This window comes from Tinamus guttatus, unplaced genomic scaffold, assembly GCF_059628265.1.
Source record: "Tinamus guttatus ecotype Peru unplaced genomic scaffold, ASM5962826v1 Tinamus_guttatus_pri_ptg000025l, whole genome shotgun sequence".
Lineage (NCBI taxonomy): Eukaryota > Metazoa > Chordata > Aves > Tinamiformes > Tinamidae > Tinamus > Tinamus guttatus.
Window position 1 is genome coordinate 1,173,853 of NW_028288559.1, and position 13,648 is coordinate 1,187,500.

Below are 13,648 nucleotides of genomic sequence, written 5' to 3' on the forward strand. Positions count from 1 at the left end.
GGGGCCTAACCCATGACGTTCTTCAAAGGAGCCCAAAATACACAGAGGTAAAAGGGAAGTCTGTGGATCATCTGAAAGGAAGCCGCCTCTTGGGAATGCTGAATGAGCCCAGGTCCCTCCACATCCCCTCCTGTGCCACAAAGGTGCTGCAGCACCTGAGCACCTCTGTGGCCCTGTGCTGGGCTCCGCCGGTCTGTCAGGCATCTTGGTGGCGGGGAAAGCCCAAAGCCGACACTGCAATCCAGAGAAACTCTGCCAGGTGCCAAAGAGGGAGGCAAATAAAAATCTTAGCCGTTTGAGCAAGCTAGCCCTAAGGAAGCCGTTAGGCAGGAAGGCACTCCCTGCCGGAGGCCAGCACATCTTCCTGCTGGAATGGAAGCCCTTTGCTTCTCCAGGGGAGCACAGCTCCTTCGATCGATACGGTGCTCTTATCTGTGCACCTCCAAGGAGGGCCTTGCACCATGTTCAGCCCGGCGTTAGGTAGCTGAAGAGCGAAGGAGCTGGAGACAGCTACTGCCATCCACCTTCTTGAACTACCGACCGAAAACGCCCCCTCCGGGCGCTCAGAGACCTCGGCACCCCCCGCCACACTGCCCCGTCCCCGCGGCGCAGCAGCCCCAAGGGAGCCAGGGCCTCTCATCGCCTCTCCCTCGGGGCTCAGGGCTGAAGACAGGCCACGTCTTCAGGTCCCAGGAGTGTGGGGCAGGAAAGAAGGGCTCGCACAACACTCGATACTCAGGAGTTCTTTTATTTAATGTTATTTATTGGTCCATGGTGGTTGGCTGGTCTTGGTGAACAGTCTGCAGATGGCTCCTTCTGCAGCCCCTTCATCATGACGATCTGAGAAAGGGGTAGGAGAGGAGGAAAGGGGAGGGGAGGGAAGGGGGGAACCGGCTGCTGCATGCTGCGCCCATAGGTGTTCTTTGGCCACGCAGTCCCTCAGGTTGATCTTCTGCCGAGGGACTGGTGGCTGGGCGCAGCTGGGTGGCCGTAGGGGGCCCAGGCTCTCCTGGGATGCCTCTGCCGAGGTGTTTTGCGGCAGGGCATCCCAGGCGCCAGGGCCTTCATGCAGGATCCACCTCCATCGGCTCCTCGTCAGACAGAGGTGGATCCACCTCCATCTCCTCGGGATATTCTTCGGGAGCGTCAACTTCCATGGGTTCTTCTAGCATCCTCCTTGGCCACCTGCTGTTACCATGTACGACTCTCAAGATCTTATCCAAGAATTCTTTTCTTCTCGGTCGCCTCCTTTGAACACCCCTGAGGGCAGCCACCGGTTTCATTTTCCAGAAAAAGGGTATCAACCACCACGCGCTAAACCACCACCACCACCAGAGCCAGAGCCTCAGCGAGCTCGGGGCCAGCGCCAGCGCTCCCGCTTTTATAGGGGCAATGGCAGTGTTCTGGGGGTGCGTCACAATGATACGTGACGTGACATCAACAGTGGTGGTCTGGAGGTGGGTTCCTGTGATGTCACGTCACGTATCATTGTGACGCACCCCCAGAACACTGCCATTGCCCCTATAAAAGCGGGAGCGCTGGCGCTGGCCCCGAGCTCGCTGAGGCTCTGGCTCTGGTGGTGGTGGTGGTTTAGCGCGTGGTGGTTGATACCCTTTTTCTGGAAAATGAAACCGGTGGCTGCCCTCAGGGGTGTTCAAAGGAGGCGACCGAGAAGAAAAGAATTCTTGGATAAGATCTTGAGAGTCGTACATGGTAACAGCAGGTGGCCAAGGAGGATGCTAGAAGAACCCATGGAAGTTGACGCTCCCGAAGAATATCCCGAGGAGATGGAGGTGGATCCACCTCTGTCTGACGAGGAGCCGATGGAGGTGGATCCTGCATGAAGGCCCTGGCGCCTGGGATGCCCTGCCGCAAAACACCTCGGCAGAGGCATCCCAGGAGAGCCTGGGCCCCCTACGGCCACCCAGCTGCGCCCGGCCACCAGTCCCTCGGCAGAAGATCAACCTGAGGGACTGCGTGGCCAAAGAACACCTATGGGCGCAGCATGCAGCAGCCGGTTCCCCCCTTCCCTCCCCTCCCCTTTCCTCCTCTCCTACCCCTTTCTCAGATCGTCATGATGAAGGGGCTGCAGAAGGAGCCATCTGCAGACTGTTCACCAAGACCAGCCAACCACCATGGACCAATAAATAACATTAAATAAAAGAACTCCTGAGTATCGAGTGTTGTGCGAGCCCTTCTTTCCTGCCCCACACTCCTGGGACCTGAAGACGTGGCCTGTCTTCAGCCCTGAGCCCCGAGGGAGAGGCGATGAGAGGCCCTGGCTCCCTTGGGGCTGCTGCGCCGCGGGGACGGGGCAGTGTGGCGGGGGGTGCCGAGGTCTCTGAGCGCCCGGAGGGGGCGTTTTCGGTCGGTAGTTCAAGAAGGTGGATGGCAGTAGCTGTCTCCAGCTCCTTCGCTCTTCAGCTACCTAACGCCGGGCTGAACATGGTGCAAGGCCCTCCTTGGAGGTGCACAGATAAGAGCACCGTATCGATCGAAGGAGCTGTGCTCCCCTGGAGAAGCAAAGGGCTTCCATTCCAGCAGGAAGATGTGCTGGCCTCCGGCAGGGAGTGCCTTCCTGCCTAACGGCTTCCTTAGGGCTAGCTTGCTCAAACGGCTAAGATTTTTATTTGCCTCCCTCTTTGGCACCTGGCAGAGTTTCTCTGGATTGCAGTGTCGGCTTTGGGCTTTCCCCGCCACCAAGATGCCTGACAGACCGGCGGAGCCCAGCACAGGGCCACAGAGGTGCTCAGGTGCTGCAGCACCTTTGTGGCACAGGAGGGGATGTGGAGGGACCTGGGCTCATTCAGCATTCCCAAGAGGCGGCTTCCTTTCAGATGATCCACAGACTTCCCTTTTACCTCTGTGTATTTTGGGCTCCTTTGAAGAACGTCATGGGTTAGGCCCCTAGAAGGAAGGAGGGGTCCAAGAGAAATAGTTAAGATTCAAATGTTACTTCTTCCAAGCTCAAAATTGGTGCATATCTGTGAGTAAGAACTCAGGCAAAGGGGCTGGAGACCTGCATGGATGAGAAAAGAACTGGCTAAACTCAAACAGAAGAAAGAAGTATACAAAAAAAAAGCGAGAGGCTGCTTGGGAGGACTAGAGGAATGTTGTCAGAGGGCACAGGGATGCAACGAGGAATGCCAAGGCCTGTTGGGAAATGAATCTTGCAATGGATGTGAAGGACAACAAGAAGGGCTTCTCCCAGTACACGAATAGCAAAAGGAAAACTAGGAATGATGTGGGTCTGCTGAATGCTCAGTGGGCTGTGTGGGCCCTGATGACAAAGGATGCAGAGAAATCAGAGTGACTGACTGGCTTCTTTGCCTCAGGCTTTACTTCTGAGGTCAGCCCTCAGGAATTTTGGACCCTGGAGAGGAAGCGTGGAGAAAGGCAGACTTTCCCTTGGCTAAGGAGGATCGGGTTGGAGATCATTTAGGCAGACTTGAAACACACAAGAGCTGAGGGAGCTGGTGGATATTATTGCTGGGCCACTCTCCATCAACTCTGAAAGCTCATGGAGAACAGGAGAGATGTTCTGAGAACTGGAAGAAGGCCAATGTCACTCCAGTCTTCAAAGAGGGCAAGCAGGAGGACCAGGGGAACTAGAGATCAGTCAGCCTTGCCTCCATGCCCGGGGAAGTGATGCAGCAGCTAGCTCATCCTGGATGTCGCTTGTAAGCATGTGGAGGACTAGAAGGTCATCATGTGGAGTGGTCTGCCTTTTTTTTTTTTTTTTTTTTTTTTTTTTTTGCCAAGCAGAAATCCTGCCTAATGAAGCTGAGAGCCTTCTGTGATGGAATGAGAGGCTAGGGAGATGAGGGCAGAGCAGTGCATGTTGTCTACCTTGACTTCAGGAAGCCTTTTGACACTCTCTGCCATAATGTCCACATTGGAAAGCTGAGGAGGTGTAAGTTAGGTGAGTGGACAGTGAAGCAGCCTGAGGAGTGGCTGAACTGGCAAAGCTCAGAGACCAGTCTTTAGTGGTACAATGTCTAGTTGGAGACCTGTGGCTAATAGGTATCCTCCAGGTCTCAGTACTGCATCCAGTCTTGTTTGACTCATTCATCAGTGACCCGAATGAAGGCACAGAGCTCACCTTCTGTGAGTTTGCTGATGACCTAAACCTGGAAGCAGTGGCTTATGCACCAGCATGCTGTGCTGCCATTCAGAGAGACCCGGGCAGGCTGGAGAGTGTTTGGAGAAGAAACTCATGATGTTCAGCAAAGGTAAGTGCAGGGACCTATACCTTAGGCAGGTATCATCCCATGTACCAGAACAGGTTGGGGGTTGAGCTGCTGGAAGGCAGCTCTGCAGAGAAGGACCTGGGAGTCCTGGTGGATAACAAGTTAACCATGGGCCAGCAAGGTGCCCTTGTGGCCAAGAAGACCAATGGTATGCAGGGTCGCACTAGGCAGAGCATTTTCAGCAGGTTGAGTGACAGTGATCCTTCCATCTACTCAGCCCTGGTGATGGGCTGAGGGACATGGAGCTACTGGAGAGAGTCCAGCATAGGGCTACGAAGATGATTAGGGGACTGGAGCACCTCTCCTCTGAGGAAAGTCTGAGAGAGCTGCACCTGTTCAGTCTGGCTGTTCAGCCTAGAGATGAGAAGGCTGAGAGGGGATCATATCAGTACATACAAATACCTTAAGGGAAGGTGTCAAGAGGCTGGGGCCCGACTATTTTCGGTGGTGCGCAACGACAGCAGAAGAGGCAATGGGCACAAATTCAAACACAGGAAGTTCCACCTGAAAATGAGGAAAAACTTCTTTACTCTGAGGATGACAGAGCACTGGAAGAGGCTGGTCATAGAGGTTGTACAGTCCCCTTTCCTGGAGATATTCAAAACCTGCCCAGACACCATTCTGTGCAACGTGCTCTAACCGACCCTGTTTGTGAGGGGAAGGGTGGGAGGTGGGCTAGGTAATCTCCAGAGGCCACTCAATCGTTCTGTGATTCTGTGACCTCTGGAGATCACTGAGTCCAACCCTCCCTGCACAAGCAGGGTCATCTAGCTGGGTCACCACATTGCACAGGACTGCATCCTCTCAGGTTTTGAACCCTTCCAACTTTAATCATTCTGCTGGTCATTCTGCTGGCCAAGACAGAGGGCTGTATAAGGATCCGTTTTCTCAACATCCTCCCTGTGCAGGCTTAGGCATCACACCCTGCAAGGGCATTCAGCAGGGTTGGGGCTGCATCTTTTGTCCTGCTCTTCACTATTCCTGGGAAGGTGGGAACTTTTCTCCCTAGCAGCACCCGGTCTCGAGCTGCCAGCCTGGCTCACAACAGGGACCTCTGGATGGCTACAGGTCCCAGAGGTGCTCACGGTCTCCACTTCCAGGACCAGCTGGGGAGTTGTCTTGGCCCACATCTGCACAGGACATGCAGCTGTCATCCCTGGAACAGCCAAGCATGGCACTTGCAAAGCCACAGCCACCTTCTGTCCATATGTATCTTCACCAGGAAGGCAAAGGCCACAACACAGCCACTCACCCTCCCATCACCAGCATCACCCAGGCTTTGGGACACATTTCTCTTTCTCTTTTAGGCAGGGAATACTTTGCTCCCCTTGCCCTGAAGCACAAGGCCTGGCCAAAAGAAAGAGGGAGCTCCCAAGGAAGGTCCCAAAAACCAGAGGAGAAGAGCCTCCCCTAGAAAGTCAGCCCAGTGCTAGTGCTCAGAGCAGAGCAGAGAGCAGCTTGGCTCCTCACCTCCTCCAAAGTGCCTCCGGGCGTCCAGCGTGCAGGGCCATGCTGAAGCTTGTCTCCCCAGCTTGGCTTCCTCCACCCTCCTTGTCCAGGGTAGAGCAGGATGGAAGCGGCTCTTACAGGCCCTTCCTGTACTCAGGGGACTGGTGCCACAGACACAGCTCCTGCTCAGCCCCCAGCAGGGACCTCCAGTCCCCCACCATGGGCCTCCAGCCCATGAGGCCCTCACAGCAGCAGCGCTCCTCCTGGCCCTGAGGGGTTGCTGTGATGCTGGCTCAGCCAAGAGCTCCTGTCGGAGAGGCAGCACATGCCCTTGGCCCACTTGTGCCTCCACGGTGCTCCCAGACAGGCTCAGAGACCAGCAGGGTCCCGCAGCTGAGAGACCCCTTCCCCTACACACACACCTGCCCCTGTGGGACCACCCCTATGCAGAGGGTGTCTGGGGGTTCTTGAGAGGTGCAAATCAAGTCATCTACTTCTGCCCTTTATATGTTCAGTCTCTGTGTCATATCATTTATAAAGACTAAATCTCAGGATTCAACGAGGAGGAGGCAAGGCTGTAAGTAGCCTTGCGACGATGGACTTCAGGAGGGCCAACTTTAGCCTCTTCAGAGACCTCCTCGGTAGAATCCCATGGGCTAGTGCTCTAGAAGGCAGGGGGGCCCAAGAGAGCTGGTTAGTTTTCAAGCAGCACTTCCTCCACGCCCAGCAACAGTGCATCCCTGTGTGTAGGAAGGCAGGCAGAGGGGGCAGGCGACCTGCGTGGATGAGCCGGGAGCTTGTGGCAATGCTCAAGCAGAAGGCGGCGGTATACAAAAGGTGGAAAAAAGGACAGGTCCCCTGGGAGAAATACAGGAACGTAGTCAGGGAATGCAGAGATGCGACAAGGAAAGCTAAGGCACGTCTGGAAGGCAAGCTGGCAAGGGACGTTAAAAATAACAAAAAAGAATTCTTCAAATACATTAACAGCAAAAGGAAGATCACGGAAAACGTGGGTGCGCTGGCGGACGGGATGGGCACCCTGGTTACAAATAACACAGAAAAAGCAGAGTTGCTCAATGCCTTCTTTGCTTCGGTGTTTACCAAGGGCAGCCCTTTAGAGCCCCAGGCCCTAGAGACAAGAGAAGAAGCGGGTGGAGAGGAAGACTTGCCCTGGGTAGAGGAAGATTGGGTCAGAGAGCACCTAAGGAAACTCGATACCCAAAAATCCATGGGCCCTGATGGGATGCACCCCAGAGTGCTGCGGGAGCTGGCAGATGCCATAGCTAAGCCGCTCTCCATCATCTTTGAAAGATCCTGGAGAACGGGGGAGGTGCCGGAAGACTGGAAGAAGGCCAATATCACGCCAGTCTTCAAAAAAGGCAAGAAGGAGGACCCAGGCAGCTACAGGCCAGTGAGCCTCACCTCCGTCCCTGGAAAAGTAATGGAACGGCTCATACTGTCTGTTGTCTCCAGGCACATGGAGGACAAGAAGGTGCTCAAGAGTAGCCAGCATGGTTTCACCAAGGGGAAATCTTGTTTGACTAACCTGATGATCTTCTATGATGGAATGACCAGCTGGATAGATGAGGGGAGAGCGGCAGATGTCGTCTATCTCGACTTCACCAAGGCTTTTGACACCATCCCTCACAACATCCTCCTGGGCAAGCTCCGGAAGTGTGGGATAGATGAGTGCACAGTGAGGTGGATTAGGAACTGCCTGGATGGCAGAGCTCAGACGGTGGTGATCAGCGGTCTAGAGTCTAGTTGGAGGCCTGTAGCTAGCGGGGTCCCCCAGGGGTCAGTCCTAGGTCCAGTCCTGTTCAATTTATTCGTCAATGACCTGGACGAAAGCACAGAGTGCTCCCTCAGCAAGTTTGCTGATGATACCAAACTGGGAGGAGTAGCTGATACCCCAGAGGACTGTGCTGACATCCAGAGGGACCTGAACAGACTGGACAACTGGTCGGTGAAAAACCTCATGCAATTCAACAAGGCCAAGTGCAAGGTTCTGCACCTGGGGAGGAATAACCCCAGACACCAGCACAGGCTGGGGACTGACCTTGTGGAGAGCAGCTCTGCGGAGAGGAACGTGGGCGTCATGGTGGACAAGTTGACCATGAGGCAGCAGTGTGCCCTCGTGGCCAAGAAGGCCAATGGGATCCTGGGGTGCATGAAGAAGAGCGTCTCCAGCAGGTCGAGGGAGGTGATCCTGCCCCTCCACTCAGCCTTGGTGAGGCCACATCTGGAGTATTGTGTCCAGTTCTGGGCCCCACAGTACAAGAGGGATGTGGAGCTGCTGGAGAGAGTCCAGAGCAGGGCTACAAGGATGATCAGGGGCCTGGAACATCTGCCCTATGAGGAGAAGCTGAGAGAGCTGGGCCTGTTCAGCCTGGAGAAGAGAAGGCTGAGAGGGGATCTAATTAGTGTTTATAAGTACCTCAAGGGAGGCAGTGAGGAGGATGGTGCTGGCCTCTTTTCACTGGTAGCCACCGACAGAACTAGAGGTAATGGCCACAAACTGAAACACCAAAAGTTCCACAGGAACTTAAGGAAAAATTTCCTTACAGGGAGGCTGACAGAGCACTGGAACAGGCTGTCCGGAGAGGTTGTGGAGTCTCCTTCTCTGGAGATCTTCCAAACCCACTTGGACGCAGTCCTGTGCCACGTGCTTTAGGTGACCCGGCGTGTGCGGGGGGGTTGGACTAGATGACCTCTAGAAGTCCCTTCCAACCTTAAGCATTCTATGATTCTTTGACTCCTGTCCTCCTCAATCCCCAGATCCTTTTGGACAGAGAAGCCTCCTAGCAGCCTGTAGGGTATCCCACCTCAAATACAAGACTCAGCCATTCCCTTGGTTGAGCTTCGTGAGGTCCCTCTCAGCCCGTTTCTCCAGCCTGCACAGCTCCCTCTGAACATCAGCCACTGTCCTCCACACTGTTCCCTCTCAGCTTGCTGACATCTGCAAACCTGCCCACTCAGCCCTCCACCCTACCTTCCAGGCCTTTAAAGACAACCTTCAACTGGGAACTGCTCCCTGCCTTGATCCCCAAGAGACACTCCCACTTACTGGCTGCCACGGGGACTTTGCAGCACTCCTCACAACTCCAAGCACAGCAGTGCAGCTAGGTTTCCACCTCTCTTAGAGTCTACTCAGGCAGCTGAAATCTCACTAATTTGGCAATAAGGAGCATCAGCTGCAAGGCCTTGCTAAAGGCAAGATATACTAACTGCATCCACTGTCTTCCCCGGTCCACAGGGCCTGTCACTTCATCAGAGAAAGTAAGGAAGTAGCTCAAACATGACTTGCCCTTGCTAAATCCATGCTTGCTCCTCCAAACCACCATCTTATCCTCCACGTGTTCAGAAATGGCTTCCGAGAAACTTTGCTTCTGTGATTCTGCGCTTCCGATTCTGTGATTTGCTCGTTTATTTTGGAGCTGCACAACGCTGGGTGCACCGTCCCAACGCACCCTCCCAACCTTCCAATTTCCTCTTTTCATATTCGATATCTTTCCAAGTACATCCCTCTTGCACTGCTTGGTTAGTAGTTTACATGCAGTTCTCACACTTCTTACTCAACATAGCCACTGTTACACACGCTCAGGGGAAGAGTCTTTACCTGGGTGAGGGTCTTTTTGACCTAGAGATGCGATTTTTAGTATTAAAACAGAGTTCACTTAAGGATTCATGGGCTTTGGTTTTCCTGCCAAGTTTGCAACATGTAAAAAATGTATCCAATAACGTCTCCTTATGGCCTTGCAGTTCCAGGGTATCCTTGGTTAAGGAATGACAACCTTCCATCATACCAAAATACGCAGGACCCCAGTTCAGACAAAGTAAGTCATCCTTCAACATTACGACAGGTTGAGAGAATATCTTATCCAAATGCAGGTGTTTAAAATCTTCTTAACATTATTATTTTTTTTAATCGTCTACTAATCTGAAGAGATAGGAATAAATGAAAAGCTGTTTCAAATACTGCTTTTACAAGCTGCTTTAACATAAATATCCTTTCTATAGCTCTTGAACACAAACTAAACAAAATAATACAGTTTCTAGGTTGCTTGGTCCAAAAGATCTGACATCAAAAAAACTGGGTGCAAGTTTGGGCTCCCCAGTACGGGAAAGACAGGGTGCTCCTGGAGCAAGGCCAGAGAAAGGCCACCACGATGAGTAAGGGACTGGAGCATCTCTCATACAAGGAGAGAAAGAGAGAGCGGGGCCCATTCAGCCTGCACAAGAGAAGGCTCAGGGGCAATCTTACCCCTGTGTTTAAATACCTGCTGATGGGAGGCAGCAAAGACAACAGAGCCAGACACTTCTCAGTGGTGCTCAGTGACAGGGCAGAAAGGCCCTGGGCACAAACTGAAACACAGGAAGGTCCGCCTGAATGTGGGAAAACTTCTTCACGAAGAGGGGGACTGAGGGCCGGACCAGCTTGCCCAGACAGCTTGTGGATTCTCCCTCCTGGCAGCTATTCCAAACTGGACTGGTCACAGGCATGGACTGCCTGCTCTAGCAGACCCTGCTTTATCTTGGGAGTTGGGTGAGATGAACTCCAAAGAGGCCTTCCAACACGTTGTTTAGGCAGGAAGGTCCAAGAGACTCTCTGCAAAACTGGTCACCACTAGCCCTTTGCCACTAGACGCAGTGGCTGCCAACCTGACTTGCTAAGAAGAGAAGGGAGAAGGGCAGCAGAGGTGAATTATACAATACCATGGAACCGCACTGTCGTGGCTTACTACAACAACAAGCATCCCTTTCTGAATACCAAATTGCCTTTGTTCTAAGCTGAATACTAAACGCACCCAATAAAAGTAAAGAACTGCTTCAGGAATGACTGCGTATATTATAGACAACCAACTGCTCATGCTTGCAGCCCCTAGCACAAGCTAAATATTAGAGGTATAGAAACTGGATAAATAGCAATGAGTTCTGCTCATGCTTCTCTAATTGTTTTACCAGCCCAAGCAGTAGATTTTGCTGACTTTCCAAACCAGTTTAAGACCTACAAGGTGTCAGGTTTCTGGGAAGCTTATATGGGACAGGATTGACATTTGGACTGCTGCGCCTTCTTGCTAAATGGTGCTCTCAGCGCCCCAATTCCTCTGCTCTGCATGCCTCCACAAAGCTGAGGGCAATCGTTCAGCATTTGCGCAATGTGCGGCTCTCTTGACCACTCTTCCACGGACTTACCCTGACAGGTGCTCGTGTACAGAAGAGAGCTGCTTCAATCCACATTGCCCATGTGTGGGCATACACAACCAGGCCTCAGAAGGAGAGCAGGGAAGTGTGCTTTATGAAACTATCCAGCTCAGATAGGAGACTTATGCCACACTGTCCGTCTGATTGGTATCAACCACTGCAAATAAGACACTAAGGAGGTGGCAGATTAGGTTCTTGGAGATTTACAGCTGTGGTCTGGTCTGACAAAAACAAACATTGAAACAGAAGGGTGGGCTGCATGAAAAAGACACTATTTCCCACACAAAAATGTTCACCGCAAAGAGCAAAGAACGCAAAGAGGTCCTTCCAGAAGAGGCAATCATTCAGAAAAGAATTAAATAGCAATCACGCACATTTTAAGCTTTCCTTTTCCAAGGCTATAAACTAGACTATTGTGTACAAGAAAGTGAACACACACAAGTCTCAGTGAAGCCTTATAACTTCTCAGATCTCACCGCCAGCCGCAGTAATAGAGGTAATAGTGCCAGAGACGAGGCAAAGATAAAGTTCATGACTTGATGGATCTGCGCGCGCACCCAGCTGTGCACTCATGCGCGTGTCTCTCCATATACATGCAACTTTCTATGTGTGCAAGGACATCTGGTAACTGCAAGCAACGCAACGCTGGTGTTGCTCTCAGTGACATATGAAAAGGGACAGTAAAGAAAAGAATTATTTTGCTCTTCTGCGGTCTTATTAACCAGAAATCTTTAAAGCATTTTAATTTTAATTTGAAAGCAATTTTCCATGTGTCAGAGAGAAAAGGATTGCTTACATTGTTGGTAGGTCTAATGACAGCCAATAGCTTTAAGGTAGCTGTGACAAAGGTAGAGGTCACAACTTGATGGATTTGCGCGCACACCCTAGTAGCTCTAATCTTTAGATCAGTATCTTTGTGAGACTGCCATTTCCCCCGGTTGATATTCCACTTTTTTAAAACAATTACTGCTTCCCCTGATCTCTCCTAGTCTATCTTCAAGCAAAGCAGTGACCAGACAGGCAGTACTCGCAGCACTGGCAACACCATCAAGGCACTTGATGTCATCCATCCTTCTCTGTAGCTGTGACACTGTAAAATGCAACACAAAGGGGTAAAAGAGAAGGCTCTGTGGATCATCTGAAAGCAAGCCGCCTCTTGGGAATGCTGAACGAGCCCAGGTCCCTCCACGTCCCCTCCTGTGCCACAAAGGTGCTGCAGCACCTGAGCACCTCTGTGGCCCTGTGCTGGACTCCGCCAGTCTGTCAGGCATCTTGGTGGTGGGGAAAGCCCAAAGCCGACACTGCAATCCGGAGAAACTCTGCCAGGTGCCAAAGAGGGAGGCAAATAAAAATCTTAGCCGTTTGAGCAAGCTAGCCCTAAGGAAGCCGTTAGGCAGGAAGGCACTCCCTGCCGGAGGCCAGCACATCTTCCTGCTGGAATGGAAGCCCTTTGCTTCTCCAGGGGAGCACAGCTCCTTCGATCGATACGGTGCTCTTATCTGTGCACCTCCAAGGAGGGCCTTGCACCATGTTCAGCCCGGCGTTAGGTAGCTGAAGAGCGAAGGAGCTGGAGACAGCTACTGCCATCCACCTTCTTGAACTACCGACCGAAAACGCCCCCTCCGGGCGCTCAGAGACCTCGGCACCCCCCGCCACACTGCCCCGTCCCCGCGGCGCAGCAGCCCCAAGGGAGCCAGGGCCTCTCATCGCCTCTCCCTCGGGGCTCAGGGCTGAAGACAGGCCACGTCTTCAGGTCCCAGGAGTGTGGGGCAGGAAAGAAGGGCTCGCACAACACTCGATACTCAGGAGTTCTTTTATTTAATGTTATTTATTGGTCCATGGTGGTTGGCTGGTCTTGGTGAACAGTCTGCAGATGGCTCCTTCTGCAGCCCCTTCATCATGACGATCTGAGAAAGGGGTAGGAGAGGAGGAAAGGGGAGGGGAGGGAAGGGGGGAACCGGCTGCTGCATGCTGCGCCCATAGGTGTTCTTTGGCCACGCAGTCCCTCAGGTTGATCTTCTGCCGAGGGACTGGTGGCCGGGCGCAGCTGGGTGGCCGTAGGGGGCCCAGGCTCTCCTGGGATGCCTCTGCCGAGGTGTTTTGCGGCAGGGCATCCCAGGCGCCAGGGCCTTCATGCAGGATCCACCTCCATCGGCTCCTCGTCAGACAGAGGTGGATCCACCTCCATCTCCTCGGGATATTCTTCGGGAGCGTCAACTTCCATGGGTTCTTCTAGCATCCTCCTTGGCCACCTGCTGTTACCATGTACGACTCTCAAGATCTTATCCAAGAATTCTTTTCTTCTCGGTCGCCTCCTTTGAACACCCCTGAGGGCAGCCACCGGTTTCATTTTCCAGAAAAAGGGTATCAACCACCACGCGCTAAACCACCACCACCACCAGAGCCAGAGCCTCAGCGAGCTCGGGGCCAGCGCCAGCGCTCCCGCTTTTATAGGGGCAATGGCAGTGTTCTGGAACTGCGTCACAATGATACGTGACGTGACATCACAGGAACCCACCTCCAGACCACCACTGTTGATGTCACGTCACGTATCATTGTGACGCACCCCCAGAACACTGCCATTGCCCGTATAAAAGCGGGAGCGCTGGCGCTGGCCCCGAGCTCGCTGAGGCTCTGGCTCTGGTGGTGGTGGTGGTTTAGCGCGTGGTGGTTGATACCCTTTTTCTGGAAAATGAAACCGGTGGCTGCCCTCAGGGGTGTTCAAAGGAGGCGACCGAGAAGAA